Below are 21,115 nucleotides of genomic sequence, written 5' to 3'. Positions count from 1 at the left end.
GAGTGGAGGCCTCCGCTCCTCCAGGGCCCGAGCCTCCCACCAATGTAGACCTACATGGGAGGATTTCTTCAAAACTCCCAGGCCCCCATCTTTCAGGGAATGATGACCGTCACTTTCTGAGGGCACAGAGACTTCAGTAATGACCATGGGAGTCTGACTATTATGTGTTGGAAACTTGCAGCCCTTTTCTGATTTTTGATGATCATAAAGCCACCGCTCCCCAAAGACCCTTGGACAACTTCCCCAATGTCTTAAAGCAAGTGCTATTAACATGCTGGATTGATTGGCTGGCGTTCAGATTTAATTACATTTAAAGTAAATACTGTATTGCAAAATTTCTTGCACATCTGAGTTTCTAGGATTTGCTTTATAAAGTTGGTAGGTGAGTTTAAGCTTTTTTGATAGTTAAATTGCATTTTGTTTGTCATTTAGAAAGAGTTTAGTCAGAATAGATGAAATATATATTATTTTTGAAGTAATGACAGGAAACATATATTATTTAATTTTGAACTTCAAGGATTGTAGTTTTGAAACACAGGGAGTCTTATCAAGGAGCTACTGCACAAATCAAAACTTTTAGGAAAGGCATTATAAAATTATTTATATGCAAATAAAGATGCTTTTACCCTAATGCCATTAGAGAAAGTATATATTAAATGATTATTTTTTCATATTGTTGGAATGATGAGCTTGAAATCATAAAAGAGAAAGCCATTTCATGAAGAAGGACCTACTACATAGAAACTAATTTATAATATTAATTATGGAGAGTTCATAAGAGTAAAAATGATTTAGGTCACTTCTCACTGTCTTTAAATTTTTTACCTTTTTTTCCATATTATGTTGAATGAAAAATTTAAAAAGAAATAGGTGTATATATACAGCAACACTGTCACTGAGCTAAGCAAGACAAAACGAACTCCACTCCATTTATGTTTTTATTGAAATTGCAGCAAACCAAATATTTCACAGGGATGTTTTTCACTTAGCTCATTTACACAGGCATATTAAGCCTAATTAGTATTTTTTAGTCATAAGTTATTCTTAATAACCTGAGGACTATTGCATTAGTGTTACAATTTACGGATTTATAAGAAAAGCAGGTTCGAAAAGGGACAATCCCCTAATTTGCATGTGCTAATTAGAAGTATATTAATTCTAATTTTTAAATCAGTAATGTAATATTTTGGTAAACTAGGACAAGATAGTAATTCTAATTAGTTATACCAAATTGTTACTAAACGAAACAGATTTAATAGTCCCTTTGAACCTGTTTAGAAAATTTGGTTGTAATAAATATCTCTGTGTATTGTTTTGACCTCTGCTTCAGCTACACAATCCCAATTTGTTTTAAATGTTTTCCTAGGTACAGGGCTCAATGATTAATATCTCTTGCTGTGTTATCTCTGCTGCTAATGAAAAACATTGGGTGTTCTTTCACTTCACAGAATGCAAACGCAGATGAAAAAATTTCACAGGTGAACTCCTTATGAACGCTTCTAATTGCTTAGGAACAGTGTTTGAAAATCTCAAGTAATTTGCCATTATTATAATGAATAGCATAAACTGTAATTTTTCATAGTAATTAACTTGTGTCAGCACCATTATTTTTCATTAATTATAAATGAGAAAGAATGAAAGAACACCCGCAGGAGCAGATGTGCGAAATTGTCTCAGGTTCTGTTTTAGATTCTGTTTGGTTTTCCTACTCAATATACTGTTTTGAGTATACTATCAAGCTTGGAGAAAATTTAGATGGTAATGCCTCTTTCGGGCAGACAGGGACAAAGGGTATTTAATTAGGTCGTTGCCTGTGAAGTTCAGTGTTTTAATAACAAAAATTTGTTACTGACGTGCCAGATTAAACTACAGGGGGAAAATAACATCTTACTTTTGGTAAATGCATCTAATTTGAGAAACTGCATTTTAATCATTTTTTTCTTACATTAGAAAAAAAAGTCACTATATAGTTTTGCCAGATTTTAAGCCTATAGTGTGCCAATTGAATTCATCTTTCTTTTTTAAAAAGAAGGGAAGGAAGGAGGAAGAGAAGGTAAATCTTATAATTATATTTGGGTGGCTGGATGTCTTTGTTTTATAATTTTATGCAGCAGCCTTCATGCTGTTTCCAGAGGACAGAATACAGGAGTGTCTTGCGTATTTTTGTTTTATATCTGTTTCTTTTAATCTCTTATAAAATAATTAACTGTGTGGCCCTTCTTGATTTTTGTACCTTCGAATTGCTATAGGCATAAAAACCTTAAAAATCATTGTACTATAAATTTGCTATGACTTTGTTTATTAAGATATATCCTAAATAGCAGAAATCTAGAGATATCATGCTTACTTTTGGCTTTTTACAACTTCTGGTCAGTAATGTCCTCTGAATCATTCTTACTGCATGTTGTCAAAAATGACTGAACTGCCAATTATATCCAAAGTGAGTTCCTCTGGAAAACAAATGTTAGATGAAAAAAAGAATACATGGCCAAATACATTTAGGATAAACTGATAACATTAAATGAGAATTTTTTAACCTAATAGATTTTCAGGGCTTATAAATTAGTGATACTCACTGTGACTCTCCAGAAGGAAATGAGAACAGTCATAGATCATTCATTGATTTTCAAACATTTTTTGATCCTGTGATCACACTTTCCATAACTTGTGTATCTCACAGTATGTATTAGAAATATGTACTTATGACTTTCTCTGGAAGAAGTTGTGTTAAAGAAGAAGAAGGATTTTTTCCTGATCTGCTATCAAAGGCTGTTTATCCCAATGGTATCAAGTATGATGAGTGCAGATGCTTGAATATGGGAACATTTGCTCTTTATTTTATTATACTTCACAGCTTTTATCCACTTATGTATCCTCAGATTACTGAAACCGTCTAGGTGGATCCTATGTTTGAGATATCTTTTTACTCACTAAACTCGATTAATGTGTTTCTGTCTGATATCATGATTTTGAACAAAACTTTAATAGAGGAACTTCAGATAGGGTAGTAATAAATGGCAACCCACTCCAGTATCCTTGCCCGGAAAATCCCATGGACAGAGGAGCCTGGTAGGCTACAGTTCATGGGGTCGCAAAGAGTCAGACACGACTGAGCGACTTCACTTCACAGTGAGCTTTTTTCAATTGTTAATGCTGAATCAAAAATTACCAACCCAGATAAAATTAATAGTTATTTTTAGTCTTATACCAACACTTGCTTACATTTAGGATTATGATAATTAAATGAGATGATAACACGTAATATATGAAGGAGGTTAGCAGAATTCCTATGATTCAGTACTTATCAAACCTTATTCTATTTCACCCCACTTTTCTTTGTATTCTGAGGAGTATTCTTTATGCTTGTTCATTAACGTAAACTTACAAAAATCAGGTAAAGATATGCAACAAGGTAAAATATTTCCCTTCATGATTTATATTATGGGATTTTAATACTTCAGTATCCTACTTTTCAAATGTTTCTGCCAAAACATCTTTAAAGTGAAAAAAGGAAAGCTTCCCACAGAGATATGTGGGTACTTGTTACAGTTGTAAACATTTTCTGAAATCTCCCCACTAATTCTAAAATTATGAAAAAAATTGGTTGCTAAAATACCACATTAATTATATTTTCTTCAAAATTTCAGGTAAACTTGAAAATAAAAAAAAATCTAAACAATGTTTATACTATAACTCTCATAATAGTTTCCTTGAAATGCTATAACAAAATACCACAAATTTGGTGAATTAAAGAACGTAAGTTTGTTAGCTCACAGTTTTGAAGGTCAGTTAGTCAGTTGGTCAGTTCAGTCACTCAGTCGTGTCTGACTCTTTGTGACCCCATGGACTGCAGCACGCCAGGCCTCCCTGTCCATCACCAACTCCCGGGGTTTACTCAAACTCAGGTCCACTGAGTCGATGATGCCATCCAACCATCTCATCCTCTGTCATCCCCTTCTCCTCCAGCCTTCACTCTTTCCCAGCATCAGGGGCTTTTCCAGTGACTCAATTCTTCACATCTTTTTCGTATTTGGAACCAGTCGGTTGTTCCATGTACAGTTTTCACTGTTGCTTCCTGACCTGCACACAGATCTCTCAACAGGCAGATCAGGTAATCTGGTATTCCATTTCTTTCAGAATTTTCCACAGTTTGTGGTGATCTAAAGAGTCATGGGCTTTCCTGGTCGCTCAGACAGTAAAGCATCTGCCTACAACGTGGGAGACTTAGGTTCAATCCCTGGGTTGGGAAGATCCCCTAGAAGGAAATGGCAACCCACTCCAGTATTCTTGCCTGGAGAATCCCATGGACCAAGGAGCCTGGTAGGTAACAGTCTATGGGGTCGCAAAGAGTCGGACACGACTGAGCGACTTCATTTTCACTTTCACAGAGTCAAAGGCTTTTGCATAGTTGATAAAGCAGAAATATATGTTTTTCTGAAACTCTCTTGCTTTTTAGATGATCCAGTGGATGCTGGCAATTTGATCTCTGGTTCCTCTGCCTTTTCTAAAGCCAGCTTGAACATCTGGAAGTTCACGGTTCATGTATTGTTGAAGACTGGCTTAGAAAATTTTGAGCATTACTTTTCTAGCATGTGAGATGGGTGCAATTGTGTGGTAGTTTGAGCATTCTTTGGCATTGCCTTTCTTTGGGATTGGAATGAAACGTGACCTTTTCCAGTCCTGTGGCCACTCATGAGTTTTCCAAATTTGCTGACGTATTAAGTGCAGCACTTTCACAGCATTATCTTTTAGGATTTGAAATACCTCAACTGGAATTCCATCCCATCCACTCGCTTTGTTCGTAGTGATGCTTTCTAAGGCCCACTTGACTTCCCATTCCAGGATGTCTGGCTCTAGGAAAGTGATCACACCATCATGATTATCTGGGTCACGCATATCCTTTTTGTATAGTTTTTCTGTGTATTTTTGCCACCTCTTGTTAATATCTTCTGCTTCTGTTAGGTCCATACTATTTCTGTCCTTTATTGAGCCCATCCTTGCATGAAATGTTCCTTGGTATCTCTAATTTTCTTGAATTGATCTCTAGTCTTTCCCATTCTATTGTTTTCCTCTATTTCTTTGCATTGATCACTGAGGAAGCCTTTCTTATCTCTCCTTGCTATTTGCTGGAACTCTGCATTCAAATGGTAATATCTCTCCTTTTCTCTTTTGCTTTTGGCTTCTCTTGTTTTCACTGCTATTTGTAAGGCCTCCTCAAAGAGCCATTTTGCTTTTTTGCATTTCTTTTCCTTGTGGATGGTCAGGATTCAGAAATTAGGGTGTCTAGGGCAGCCCCTTCTCTGCTGACAACAGGGAGCTTTCTGCTCTTTGGCGCGTCACACTTCTGGTGGTGCCAGACACCCTTGGCCCATGACTGAGTCACTCCTGTCTGCTTCCATGATCAAACTGCCTCCTCCTCCTCTGAATATTCTCTTTCTGTCTCAATCCTCCTTCTATCTTTCTGCAGTAAGGACACTTGTCATTGGAATTAGGGTTCCCCTGCATAATCCAAAATTAGCATATTTCAGAATCCTCTGATAAACCACATCTATAAAAGTTTTTTTTTTTTTTTTCTTAAATACTAAGACATTTAAAGGTTCCGAGGATTTGCCCTGGATAGCTTTAGGCTCATGAGAGGCATTTGTTGACCTACGACAACTTAATAGGCTCTCAGCTATTGGAACTTACCTTGGATGTAAGGATTTTTTGTTATCTTGACATAGTTTGTAAGTAGGACGTGATGGGGTGACTAACATGGAAGCAAAGTAAGAGGAACAGGAATCTTTATTCAAGATTTGATCCTGTGAGGATAAAACTTTATCGTGTGTCCAACATACCCAAAATGGATGGGCAGAGGAAACACATCTCTCCTCTGACCATGCTTACCATGGCATACGTAGGAGATTTATAACCATTTAAGAGATTTATACCCATGTATTTATACCTATTGTGTTTAAGAAATTTTTACCCATGTTTGCTTAAGGTCAATGTCACTGTACCACAAGTAATAAGCTAACACCTAGAGATGTTATATGTACTGCTTTCTTTGAAACACCTTAATTTCTGCAAAATGACATTCACACCAAATTTGTTATAAGCTTATGACAGAAAAGTGACTGGGGCATGAGTGTGATATTTCTATAAATATATTAATCTCTCCTATCCAACATGCTGATAAGAATACCTGCAGGCTACTTTCTCAATAAACAAACAGTAAAAATGTACCTTTCTTTTGACATATAATAATAATAGGACATCAGAAGCATATATACATAGGTATATAGATATAATTTTATTTAGCTATAGTTTCTATAGCCCCATTTTTTGGTAAACTATGATTAAATATTCATCTTAGGTTAATTAAGGAAAGACTTGTATAAATGTTGTTTTACAATCAATGACATTCCCTCTACCTGAAATGATTTTTCCCTAAATATTTGCAAAGTTTGATCTTTTGAATTCTTCAAGTCTTTGCTCAGACGACACATCCTCAGTCATACCCTATTTAACACTGTAAATTTTCCATCACTGGTACATGTTTTCCCCTTTATTATATTAATTTTTCTCCATAGCATTTACTGCTTTCCAATGCAGTACAATATATAATTTATTGTCCATATCTCTGCACTGAAAAAGTTCTCTTTTTGGAGACAAGGACTTTATTGTTTCTTGTCAAGTTCTCTGATACGTTGTAAGCACCTAGAACACACTTAGCACTTAGTAGGATCTCAATAAACATACACTGAATATATTTACCAAAAATATCGTATTGAGTCCCTTGATGTTGTGGTTCTCGGTACTATTGGTCATACCTTCGCCTTCAACCTCACATTATCTTTCAGTTTCCCCTAGAAATGTAGAAATGTTTAATTTGAAATTTTCATTATACATTTTCTATGCTGTTGCTAGCTTAAATGACATAAATAAATATTTATTAAATATTTAAATACATACTTAAATAAAATGACATTCAACTGAAATCCTGTACCTTGAGATGTATTTTAAGTTAGCTTGTGCAAAAACATGATCAATATTATTTTGAAGCACATTTCAAGATCATACCAACAATGATAAAATGCAACTGAGCTGTCGAATCACAAACTTAGTTTAAACATCTTTCTTTTGTGGAAAGTAACACTATAACTTCTGTAGGTTCTCAGGTATATGAACTAGCTCAGAACTGATGTGCAGTAATCTCTCAGTGCTTGAGGTATTCATAGTCCTTACTCTCAGGTTGTTTAGGTAAATGGTTATATGTATTCATAACTTGATGGAATGAAGGTAAAGTCTTGCAGTAGGTACATGATTGTAATGCTTTTAATAAGTTCCTTCCTTAAAACAAGAAAACCATTTATGTACTCTGTGACTCTGAATTAACACACATCTAAAGAATAGGGCAGACTGCTTCTGGCTTAGTATTGTCATTTAGACATCTGGTTATTCATATTTGAATGTTGTACATTTTAATTATCCACTCTGTTGTTTTTTGGCATGTAAATCACTTAAGATGTCAGTGAAATTCCTAGAGATTTAAGTACTAGGAATCCCATAATTAATTAATATGATCTCCATTAATTAATATGATCATTTCTAAAGATCTTTGCCCACCCCAATTCCTGTTATACATTTTGTCTTGTAATTAACCACGACCTCAGGGGCTTCCCTTCTGGTAAAGCAACTGCCTGTAATGCAGGAGACCTGGGTTTGATCCCTGGGTTGGGAAGATCCCGTGTAGAAGGGAATGGCTACCCACTCCGGTATTCCCGCCTGGAGAATTCCTTGAACAGAGAAGCCTGGTGGGCTATAGTTGATGGGGTTGCAAATATTCGGACAGGACAGAGCAACTAAGACTCACTTTTCTTGTTGTTAGCTGCGGTGGACGTCTCTCCTCCTTGGAATGCCATTCAATTGTTGCCTTCTCCCCAGCCTTCCCGGCCTAAAGAAAATTGCGAATTTGGTTTGATCTGTCTATTTGAATGTTGCCGCCTTCCTCGCCATAGCAGATCACAAGGAAAGAAAGGGAGGAAAGTGTTGTGGGGGTACCTCATGCTGTACCTTAGCCGCTCAGTCGGGTCTGACTCTCTGTGACCCCCATGGACTGTAGCCCGCCAGGCTCCACTGTCCATGGGATCCTCCAGGCAAAAATACTGGGGCGGGTTTTCATTTTCTCCTCCAGGGGATCCCAGGGTTTGAACCCATGTCCCTTATGTCTGTTACAATGGCAGGCATATTCTTTACCATCGGCACCACCTTGGAAGCCCCTCTTTTGTGTTATACAACCTCAAAATCTATTAGAACCTAGGCCAGCTGCCAGCATCTCTGCAGAGTGCTCCAGTGTCGATATATCAGTTGGGCTTAAACTTCTGGTTCATTTTCCATTTTTGGACACTTTCAAAAGTCTATTTCTACAAATATTCTTCCTACTTTTGAGATGCTTTTTAGCCAACTTGAGCAGCTTTTTCTGGTTATACCTTTTCTGTTCCTCGAATTTTCTTCATTTTCCTCCACCTCTTCATGATTGATCATGGTTGAATTTAAATTCTGGCTCCAGGCTAAGAAAAAAAATGTGGAAGATTCAGGGACATTGAGCTTGGTTTTATGAGAGAGGAGGGGGCTCTGCAAAAATAACTATGCAATGTGCTATATTTCGAGAAGTTTAATTATTCTTGTTACCCAAGTCCTCCAAAGCTTATAATGTTATCATTACAATGACAGTGTGCATGTGTGTATTTTCTCAGTCATGTCCCTGACTCTGCGACCCCATGGAATGTAGCCCACCAGGCTCCTCTGTCCATGGGATTTCCGAGACAAGAATACTGGAGTGGGTTGCCATTTCCTCCTCCAGGGAATCTTCCTGACCCAGGAATTGAACCAGATATTTAGATTTCCCCAATTTTCTCCTTAAGTCAGGATGAAGTTATAAATTAAATATGTAGGCTTATTTGGCAAGTAGCTATTTACTTATTTACTTCTGAATGTTTGTGTTCTCAATCCTATCACCAAAGCAGTTAAATAATTCTTTCAGAGTGATTATTCCTTGGGGCAAGGTCTAGATTACATCTGCCTGTGTGCTCAGTCAGATCCTACTCTTTGCAAACAACCCCGTGGACTGTAGCCCACCAGAATCCTCAGTCCATGGAATTTTCCAAGCAAGAACACTGGAGTGGGTCGCCATTTCCCAATCCAGGGGATCTTCCCTACCCAGAGATCTAACCCATGTCTCTTGCATCTCCTGTGTTGGTCAGCAGATTCTTGACCACTCTGTCACCTGGGAATTTGAACTTATCACATTAAGTTATCCAGTGTTCTGGTGCAGCCAAATCATCCAGCCCAATCAGTGATCAGCTTAATTGACAGCATTTGTATTAAACTGATGGAGAAAAGTTTCTAACCCTTGCAAGTTTCATTCTCAGTCTGCTTACATGATTTTACCATAGTATGTCAGTGGCTGAAGGCTTTTTATTCCATGTCTTTTATGATTTTTCAATATTCAAAGTGATGTATCAGCCTTGCCTATATCTAGTCTGGTACCAACTTTGATCCAAAAGAGGATTCTTTGATTGCAATCAATAAAATGTGACTTGATTTATTCAAATAAGTATAAAATTAAAAAAGAATTGCACTTTGGGATGTATCCTGGGTAGCTTCCAGAATTTATGAAAAAGAAAAAAAATAATAATTCTGATTCAGACATTAAATGAATCAGAGTAAGATTCTGGCTATCTTAGCAATAGAGACTTACTGGCAGTCCTTAATGTATCATCATCTGAGTAACATAGTCTCAAAAATTATTGGGATACTCTATTTATAAACAAAGGTTCAATTGCCCAGATTGAGAACAAACATATAATAATACTAAAATTACTGTTAATTGACTTGACAGCAATTAACCAAATAAAATAATTATATGGGCAAAAAAAAAACATTCTAACATTCTAAGCAATTTACACATTTACTTTGTATTTAAAATAACCTTAGAAGGCAAGCACTGCTAATGTCTTTGCATGAATGAGGAGGGAATCAGAGCGCAGAGTGGTAGGGCAGATGGCCCAGGTCACACAGTTAAAGCAGTAAACAAGTCTTCTTGCAGAAATGCTCTCATTCAGCTCTGGTTTCACCAGTCTTCCATGTTAGAAATTCATGGACTAGAACTGTATTTAGGTTTTTTACAACTTTTATTTCTCATTTCATTTTTCTCATTATGTTGGGTAGCATCTCTTACATAGCTACATGCATCTTTTTGTATCCAGGAGGTAGTTCAGATTCTGCAAACACAACCCTTTGAAAATTTTAACTTAAGCAACTGATCCAAACTATGATGAATCATTCTAAGCAAAATTTTATTAATAGAAGCAATTTATTTACTTATTAATTTCAAATTTTGGTTTTATTGTGGAATCATTTTCATACTGAGGCCTGAGAATGTTTCCTAAACATCTAATTTCATATTTTATTGATTTTCTGTGACCTGAATTTTAACAACAGTATAAATGCCACAAAGGTATTCAAATGAAAACAAATTTTCTCACACTGTAGGATGAGTCTTTGACCTGAGTTTATTGGAATAATTTATTTTAATCAGATCCTTTTGAATTATTTATTTATTCTCTGATAAGTGGTAGTAAAATTCTCCAGTCTTATGCATTCAATTTCTTACACAATTTTTTTACTTATATATTTTGACACTTTGCTTTTTACTGTACTTGTGATGTTTTTCAATGTGTTTATGTTCAATTAAGATAACTGTCATTAATCACTCATGGATACCTTTCCCAACAAAATCCTGCCTGTTCTTTCCCATTACTGTCAAATCTAGTTTCTTTATTTTTGAATTTTCTGGATATAACTGTTTTAAAATTGGATTTTTATTTTATATGTGTGTGTGTATATATGTGTGTGTGTGTGTATATATATGTGTGTGTGTGTGTGTGTGTATTAATGTATATGAACAGTATTTTGGTCATCTGATGCATACATATGACTCATTGGAAAAGTTCCTGATGCTGGGAAAGATTGAGGACAGAGGAGAGGGGGACATCAGAGGATGAGATGGTTGGATGACATCACCGATGCAGTGAACATGAACTTGGGCAAACTCCAGGAGATGGTGAGAGACAAAGAGGTCTGGTGTGCTGCCGTCCATAAGGTTTCAAGGAGTTGGCCACGGATGGCTGACTGAGCATCAACTGTATGTATACATGCCTTTTTAATATTCAATTTGAAATCTTGGACCATATTATGAAATTTCAAGTCACTTGGCCATGCTAGACAAGATGACATAGTTGCTCATACTTATTTGATTTTATGATTTCTGTTTTATTACAATGGGTTTATTTTATTTTAATGCAGAATTCATTTGTTTTATTGATCTATTTTTGTAGTAGTTTGGGAAGTGTTCATTTAAAAAATTCTTAGAATTCTATGACATGTTTTAATTTAATTATAAATATTAATAGTAGAATAGCATTTTATCACATATTACCAATATGTGTCAACTCTATAAAATGTAAAAACTAGTAATCTATACCCCCCCATTTTCTTGTACTGTATTATGCTATACTATGCAATATGCATTTAAGATTCCTCCTTTTTTTTTCATGACTTGTTGGTGCCTTTCTTTTTATATCTGAATGATATTCCATTTTCTGGATGTACCATACTTTACCCATTCACCTACTGAGGGACATCTTGATTGCTTCCAAGTTTCTGCACTTGTGAAGAAGATTGCTATAAACATCTGTGTGCGTATTTCTTTAAGGGCATAGATTTTTCACCTCCTTAGTTTAAATACCTAGGAGGGGGATGGCTGGGTCTTATAGTAATAGTATGTTTAGTTTGTAAGAAACTACCAAAATATCTCCCGAAGTGATTTAACATTTGCATTCCCAGCATCAATGAATAAGAATTACTACGGCTGCACATGCTTGCCAGCATTTGATGTCCCCACTGTGTCATATTTTAATGAGTGTGTAGTGACATCCCATTTTAGTTTGCATTATATGGATGGCATGAAATACGGAGCATCTTTTTACAAGCTTACTTGGCATCTATATATCTTCTTTGGTGAGTTAAGGTATTTGGCTCCTTTTTTAATTAGTGAAGTTTGACTTTTTTCTTTGTACAGAGCAAATACAATTTATTTTGTAAGTAATGAGTAGTTAACAAATACTTTAGAAGGTGATTAAATGGACTTTGACAGGAGTTGGCTGTAAGACTTAGAGCTTTATTTTTAAAGTAAGATGTAAAAACGTGTCAATGGATGCAATTATATATGGCAATATGGTAACCACCATAGTGTCAGCTAACACTTTTATCAGAGCACATAATTCTTATTTCTTTCTTATGGCAAGAACAGGTAACATCTAGTCTCTTAACAATTCTGCATATAATAAAGTATTGTTGACTATAATAACTATGCTGTGTATTATCTTTTAGGTGGAAGTTTGTGTTGCACCTAAAAGCATCTCCTCAATTCCACCAATCCCAGCCCTTGGTAACCAGCCTTCTGCTCTAGGAGTTCATCATTTACAGATTCCACATACTAATGTTATCTTATAGTAATTGTCTTTCTTTCTGAATTAACTCAGCATAACACCCTCAAAGTTTATCCATGCTTTTCAAATGGGAGGGTTTCCTTCTTTTTCATATGTGTATATATATATATATATATACACACACACACACATATATATATATATGAGTGTGAGAGTATTAGTTGCTCAATTGTGTGTCTTTGTGACCCCATGGACTGTAGCCCACCAGGTTCCTATTTCCATGGAGTTCTCCAGGCAAGACTACTGGAGTGGTTTGCCATGCACTTCTTCAGAGCATCTTCCCTACCCTGAGATCAAACTTGGGTCTCCTGCATTGCAGGCAGATTCTTTACAATCTGAGCCACCAGGCAACAGGCAAGCCCATATATATATATATATATGTGTATATATACACACACACACACAAACATACATACAGGGGAGCATCAGATTATCGATATCTTTTACATATACTTTTTTCATTATTATTTTCTTTGCATATATACCCAGAATTGGGATTGCTGTGTCATGTCATTTCTATATTTTTTTTTTTTGAGGAAATATCATACTTTTTACCATAGTGACTGAACCAATTTACATTCCCACCAACAGTGCTTAAGATTCTCTCATCTCTAGATCCTTCACAATGCTTGCTATCTCTTGTCTTCTTAATAATTGTCATTCTAGCAGATATGAGATGATAGCACATTGTGATTTTTATTTGCATTTCATTGGTAGGTAGTGATGATGAAAGTGTTAGTGAAAGTATTAGCTGCTCAGTCGTGTCCCTATGGACTTTAGCCTGCCAAGCTATTCTGTACAGGATTTTCCAGAAAAAAATACTGGAGTTAGTTGCCAAACCTTTCTCCAGGGGATCTTCCTCATCCAGGGATTGAACCTGGGTCTCCAGCATTGCAGGCAGATGCTTTAAAGTCTAAGCCACCAGGGAAGCCCAATTAGAGATGATGAGCATCTTTTATTCAAATTGTTTTGCTGTTGATAAGTTATATGAGTCCCCTTTGTATATTTTGGTGTTAGCTCCTTATTCAATATATGATTTATAGATCAATATATGATCTACAGATTTATACATTTATTTCCCATTTTTTCGCTTGCGTTTTCGTTTTGCTGATGGTTTCTTTCTCTGTACAGAAGGTTTTTGTTTTTTTGTTTTTTTAGTTTAATGTAGTCTTGTTTGTTGACTTTTGCTTTTATTGCATATGCTTTTGGTATCTTATTAAAAAAAAAACAATAACCAACACTAATGTCAGGTATTGTCTTCTCTATGTTCTCTTCTAGAAGTTCTATGGTGTAAGGACTTATGTTTAAGTCTTTAATTTGCTTCAAGTTAATGTAGGTCAGTGGTGTAAAATAGACATTCAACTTCATTTCTCTGCATATGGTTATCTAATTTTCCTAACATCTTTTGATGAAAAGACTATTCTTTCCCCATTAGGTGTTCTTGACTTCCTTGTCAAATATTTGTTGACCATATAAGCAACAATTTTTCTCTAGGCTTTTGATTCTGATCCATTGGTTTATGTGTCTAATTTTATGCTGGTGCTATACTCTTTTAAATACCAAAATTTTGTAATATAGTTTGGAATCAGGAAGTGTGATGTCTTTAGCTTCTTTCTTCTTTAATAGGATTACTTTGGTTACTTGGGCTCTTTTGTGGTAACATACAACTTTATGATTGCTTTTTTTATTTATGTAAAAAATGCCATTTGAATTTTATTAGGGATTGCATTGAATTTATAAATAGTTTGGGGTAATATGCACATTGTAAAAATATCAATTCTTCTGATAGTGAACATGGGATATCTTTCCACTTATTAGTGTTTTCTTCAATTTTATTTCATTAAAGTCTTATAAGTTTCAGTGTACAGGTCTTTCATTTCCTTGGTTAATTTTTTTCCTAAGTATTTATTGTTTTTGATACTATTTGTGAGTGGCATTTTTAATTGTCTCAGTTTTTTTTATTGTTAGTGCATAGAAATACAACTAACTTCTGTATTTCTATTTTATAAATTGCAGCTTTACTAATTTCATTGATTTCCAACGACTTTTCAGTTGAGTCTTTAGAATTTACTATATATAAGATGATATCATCTGCAAAGAAAAACAATTTTACTTCATCTTTCCAATTTAGACATATTCTATTTATGTTTTTATTGACTGTTAATCTGTCTGGAACTTTCAGTTCTACAGTAAAAGAGAGTAGTGTGAAGAAGTACCCTTGTCCTGTTCCTGATTTTAAGGGAAGAGCTTTTAACCTTTCACCACTGAGAATATTAACTGTGGGTTTGTCGTATATGGCCTTTATTGTGTTGAGGTATGAATTTGAGCAAACTCAGGGAGAGAGTGGAGCACAGGCAAGCCTGGCCTGCTCTAATCCATGGGGCTGCACATAGTCGGACATGATTTACCTACTGAACAACAACATGTTCTTTTCACGTCCCGTCTGATGAGGATTATTACTATGCAAAATATGTTTTGGCACATGCTTTCTATGCATTTACTAGGAAGATTACATGACTGTTATCTCTCATTGTCTAATGCCTTATATCACATATATTTATTTGCCTTATGTTGAATCATCTTTACATGCCAGGGATAAATCCTACTTACTCATTCTGTGTAAATCCTTTCAATGTGCACTAGAATTCATTTTGCTAATATTTTGTTGACAATTTAAGGATCTATTTTCATCAGGAATGGTGGACAAGCGTTTTCTTTTCCTGTATTCTTCTCTGACATTGACATCAAGCTAATGCTGACGTCACAAAATCAATCTGGAAGTTGTCTCTCCTTTTCAATTTGTTGTTAGCATTTGAGAAGGATTGGTGTTGAGTCTTCCTCAAAAGTTGATACAATTCATCAAGGAAATGATCTTATCACAAGATTTTCTATGTGGGACGTTTTTAATTATTGATTTAACGTCCTTATTTGATATTGGGCTGTTCAGATTTTCTGTTTATTCATGATTCAGTCCTGGTAGGATGTAAGCTTCTAGGAATTGATGCATGTCTTATGTGAGCCTGCTTAGTTGCTAGGCTTTGTCAGGCTCTTTGTAACTCCGTGGACTGTAGCCCCTTCAGGCTGCTCTGTCCGTAGGATTCCCCAGGCAGGATACTGGAGGGGTTGCCATTTCCTCCTCCAGGGGACCTTCCCCACCCAGGGATTGAGCTTGCATCCCATGTCTTGGCAGGCAGACTCCCAGCAACTGTGCCACCAGGGAAAATCCTATTCTTTGTTTCAAAGAATAGTAATTGGTTTAAGCATTTTTCCATTCTTTACCTACTGAGGTTTTTGAGACTTAAAGAATCAATTTAAGTTTTCTTCAAATATCTACTTTTATTTCTTAATAATCAGCTCTCAACCAGGAGTGGCAAATTTAAGATATTAAGTGTCTAACATATTTTCCACATAGTTTATAGTAGTTTACTGAGAGCGCAGATATTAAAGGGCACATTGTTCAAGCCAGTGAATTTAAATATCAGAAAAGGACCTACAGTCACACAGTCCTGTCTGATTCTTTGTGACCCCATGGACTGCAGCAAGCCAGGCCTCCCTGTACATCACCAACTCCCAGAGTTTACCCAAACTCATAACCATTGAGTCGGTCATGCCATCCAACCATCTCATCCTCTGTCGTCCCCTTCTCCTCCTGCCCTCAATCTTTCCCAGCATCAGGATCTTTTCCAATGAGTCAGCTCTTCGCATCGGGTGGCCAAAGTATTGGAGTTTCAGCTCCAGCATCAGTCCTTCCAATGAACACCCAGGACTGATCTCCTTCAGGATGGACTGGTTGGATCTCCTTGCAGTCCAAGGGACTCTCAAGAGTCTTCTCCAACACCACAGTTCAAAAGCATCAATTCTTCAGCACTCAGCATTCTTTATAGTCCGACTCTCACATCCATACATGACTACTGGAAAAACCATAGCTTTGACTAGATGGACCTTTGTTGACAAAGTAATGTCTCTGTTTACCTCTCACATAATCTGAATTATTTTTATTGTATATATTTTGTATTGATAGTTCCTCCCTGTAGCTCAGATGAGAAAGAATCTGCTCACAATGCGGGAGACCTGGGTTCAATCCCTGGGTCAGGAAGGTCCCCTGAAGAAGGGAATGGCAACCCACTCCAGTACTCTTGCCTGGAGAATCCCATGGATGGAGGAGCCTGGGGCTACAGTCCATGGGATTGCAGAGAGTCGGACATGACTGAATGACTAACACTTATTTACTTACATAATATATATTGATAGCTGTAAGTTTCTTAGATCAAATGGTTAAAATTTGTACATTATTAAATTACAGTCTTCTTCATACTTTGTTAATTGAGCTTTAGTTTTTAAAAGGATAATAGACATTTTTTTTCTTTAATTGAAGAAATTTACATACCATATAATCATCATTTAGAGTAAAATGGCTATAGGTAATTCAAGTTGAGAGTTCTTGTTCAATATGAGAGAATTACAGTTGCTAGTTATTTGATGTTCTTTTATGTTTCTCTTCCTTTCTCATGTCTGATTTAGTGCCAATATTTACCGCATGAGAATGGTATGATTCCATGGTCTAAGACCTTTAAGAATTGTAGGAAACAATGTCTTCAAGGAACTCATAGTGAAAAATTGATGAATTACAAAAATATTAACTTGAAAATTCATACAAGTGTAAATCTTGCAAGTATAAAGCAGATTATTAAACATTATGAAAAACACATCAGATACTTTCTATGTGAACCTATAAGGCTGATCATCCAAACTTATTCTGGAATTGGGGGGAAGAGTTCCACTGAAGATATACGAGATGAACAGAGTTTTAAAGGACAGAGGCTTGACTATTTGGAGAAGAGTGAGAATTAGAGTAACAATGGCAATAAGATCTGAGACGCAAGTAGCCAGAAAAGAAACTGTGAGAGGCATGTCATGTTTTTCTACTGTAGACTAAAATCACCAGCAGAATTTTGCTTTGTTTTGCTTATAAATGAATGACTGTCAGTATGGAGTCTGCAATAAGATGATAAAGGAGGATATCATTTCAGTAATTTAAAAGGCAACTGAAGGCATCTTTAACTAAGAAGAATTGGAATGGTTAGGTGTAGTGTTTACATTTAATGTTTAAAATGTTAGAAAATGAGAAAGAAGGAGAAATCTAGTTAAACACCAAAAATTAGACTACACAAGTCGATTGGAAGGTAATGCAGTTAACAAATCTAAGGAAATAGGTAGTAGAGAAAATATTGGGCTTCCCTGGTAGCTCAGATGGTAAAGTGTCTGCCTGAATTCAGGAGACCAGGGTTCGATCCTTGGGTTGAGAAGATCCCCCTGGAGAAGGAAATGGCAACCCACTCCAATACTCTTGCCTGGAAAATTCCATGGATGGAGGAGCCTGGTAGGCTACAGTCCTTGGGATCACAAACAGTCGGACATGACTGAGCAACTTCACTGGTTCTTACCATGAATGAAATTGTGTAGTGTTTTCAGGTTGCCAGATGGCTATGCTAAAGATCAAATATTATAAGTTTGGGACTTTAAAGACAAGCATGAAATACTTAAATTCCATAGACCTAAAGTAAATCTCATGAAATCTATGGGCTTTTATCTCAATGAGCATACATAATCATGTGTACACATGAAAATTTTCATATCATTCTGATGATATCTGATAATTAATGAAATAAGATATTAATACAACAGATTACCAAAGGGAATGTTTTAAGTTAAAAAAATAATAAAACATTAGATGGAACTTCAAACAGATGTAGGATGGAATTCATGAAGTTGAAAGAGCAAACAGCAACAGCAGCAAAAGGGTGAATAAATACTAAGAGTGGTACTGAAGAAAATTTTAAAAAGGCAAACATTTTAAATATTAGTGGGAAGTTCACAATTGCCAAATGCTATTCTGCAATCAAAGGAGGTGAAAATTTAAAATGACTCTCTTAACTGTAAAGCAAAAATTAGCACAACATCGTAAATTAACAATACTTCAATAAAATTTAAAAAATAGGGTATGGGTTATCAACTATAAAATTGTTAGCAATCTTAGTTTGGATAAAGTCTTCTGATGTGGTAAGAGGAGGAAACAAGTTATAAAGGACTGAAGCATGAATGTCCGTCACAAAAGTTAAAAGATAGTATTTGAAGCTATCATTTTTTTTTTCATTTGATACTTGAGTACTGTTGATGTACCACATGATAATGTTACAGATTCATATTGACTAGCAGGCATTATAACTATTGACTAAACTCCCATAGTTTTCTTTGTAGTGAATCTGTACCATTTATGGTTTCTGTAAAAGTAAATGCACTGGGAGATCTCATTTTGGTCATACTGACTAGAAGATTATCACTGAATCTGAAGTCTAAGTATTCTTCCTGCTACTGAGTGTATTGAGATTTCCCTGCATTTAGTCAATACGTTGCCTCATTTGTTGTTGCTCAGTTTCCATGTCATATCTGACTCTTTATGACCCCATGCACTACAGCACGCCAGGCTTCCCTGTCCTTCACCATCTCCCTGAGTTTGCTCAAATGCATGTCCATTGAGTCAATGGTGCCATTCAACCTCCTCATCCCCTTTTCCCCTCTTCTCCTCCTGCCTTCAATCTTTTCCAGCAACAGAGACTTTTCCAATGAGTCGCATCAGGTGACCAAAGTATTAGAGATTCAGCTTAAGCATCAGTCTTTCCAATGAATATTCAGAGTTGATTTCCTTTAGAGTTTACTGGCTTTTATCTCCCTGCAGTCCAAGAGACTCTCAAGAGTCTTCTCCAGTACCACTGTTCAAAAGCAGCAATTCTTCAATGCTCAACCTTCTTTATGTTCCAACTCTCTCATCTGTACATGACTACCTGAAGAACCAATAATTTTAAGGTATTTTCTGTACTTTGAAACCAAAGGAACAAACTACATCAAAATACCTTATCTTGAAAATCCCTATATATTCCCCCAGAAATTCCAAGTTACAATGATGGGGTATAAGGAAAAACTAATAAACTAATAATTATAGGACTTGTGGCTTCCCTGGTGGCTCAGAAGTTAAAGCCTAAAATACGGCTTACTCAGGTTTGATCCCTGGGTTTGGAAGATCCCCTGGAGAAGAAAATGGCTATCCACTTCAGTACTCTTGCCTGGAGAATTTCATGGACAGAGGAGCTTTATGGGCTACAGTCCATGGGGTTGCAAAAAGTTGGATAGGAAAGAGCAACTAGCATACTCAATATATATTCAACAATAAACAAACACCATACATAATCAAGCTCCATTTTCATTAATAGTGAACCCCACACTGCCCTGGCTTAAGAACAGTTGACTCCTATCCCCATCTCTGGTTGAAGAGAAATTAACTTGTCTATTGTTAAATTCAATTATTACTCTTAACCATTTTCTTAAATTGGGGCTTTACTGGTGGCTCAGAAGATAAAGCATCTGCCTGCAATGTGGGAGACCCGGGTTCAATCCCTGGGTGGGAAAAGATCCCCCGGAGAAGGAAATGGCAACCCACTCCACTATTCTTGCCTTAAAATCCCACGGACGGAGGAGCCTGGTGGGCTACAGTCCATGGTGTTGCAAAGAGTTGGACAGAACTGAGCGACTTCACTATCTTAACTACTTCCTTTATTTCTATTCAAAGAAAGTTTGCACTTTGAATTCACTCCATTTTCTTTTACACTTTATTTATTTACAGTTCAGCTTATTTTATTGGTTTGCCCACAAAGTTTGTTTGGATTTTCTCATAACATCTTACAGAAAAACCCAAATGAACTTTGTGACTGAGCCAATAAGTAAACCATTAAAGCAAATTTACACACAATTACTTCTTATTCTCTTATGTTCCTTCCAACTCTTCTCTAGTTATTCCAGGAATATCTATGTCAACTTCTCCTTTTTTCCTCCTTTTATCTTTATTCTCTTTGTAAGTCAAAGAATGACCTCCCTTAAGAAGCACTGCTGTTGATAAAGTTAGGGGAAGTGATGGAATTCCAGTAGAATTCCAAAATACAAAACCCTAAAGGATGATGCCATCAAGGTGTTGCATTCAGTTCAGTTCAGTTCAGTTCAGTTCAGTTGTTCAGTCGTGTCCAACTCTTTGCCACCCCATGGACTGCAGCACAGAGACCTCCCTGTCCATCACCAACTCCCAGAGTTTACTCAAACTCATGTCCATTGAGTCGGTGATGCCATCCAACAGTCTCATCTGCTATTGTCCTCTTCTCCTCCCATCTTCAATCTTTCCCAGAATCAGGATCTTTTCAAATGAGTCAGCTCTTCGCATCAAGTGGCTAAAGTATTGAAGTTTCAGCTTCATCATCAGTCCTTCCAATGAATATTCAGGACTGATTTCCTTTAGGATGGACTGGTTGGATCTCCTTGCAGTCCAAGGGACTCTCAAGAGTCTTCTCCAACACCACAGTTCAAAATCATCAATTCTTTGGTGTTCAGCTTTCTTTATAGTCCAACTCTCATATCCATATATGACTACTGAAAAGAACCATAGCTTTGACTAGACACACCTTTCTTGGCAAATTAACATCTCTGCTTTTTAATATGTTGTCTATGTTGGCCATAAT

The sequence above is a fragment of the Odocoileus virginianus genome, chromosome 3 (genome assembly GCF_023699985.2).
Source record: "Odocoileus virginianus isolate 20LAN1187 ecotype Illinois chromosome 3, Ovbor_1.2, whole genome shotgun sequence".
NCBI lineage: Eukaryota > Metazoa > Chordata > Mammalia > Artiodactyla > Cervidae > Odocoileus > Odocoileus virginianus.
The sequence above is the reverse complement of the archived record's forward strand: the minus strand, read 5'-3'. Positions refer to the sequence as shown.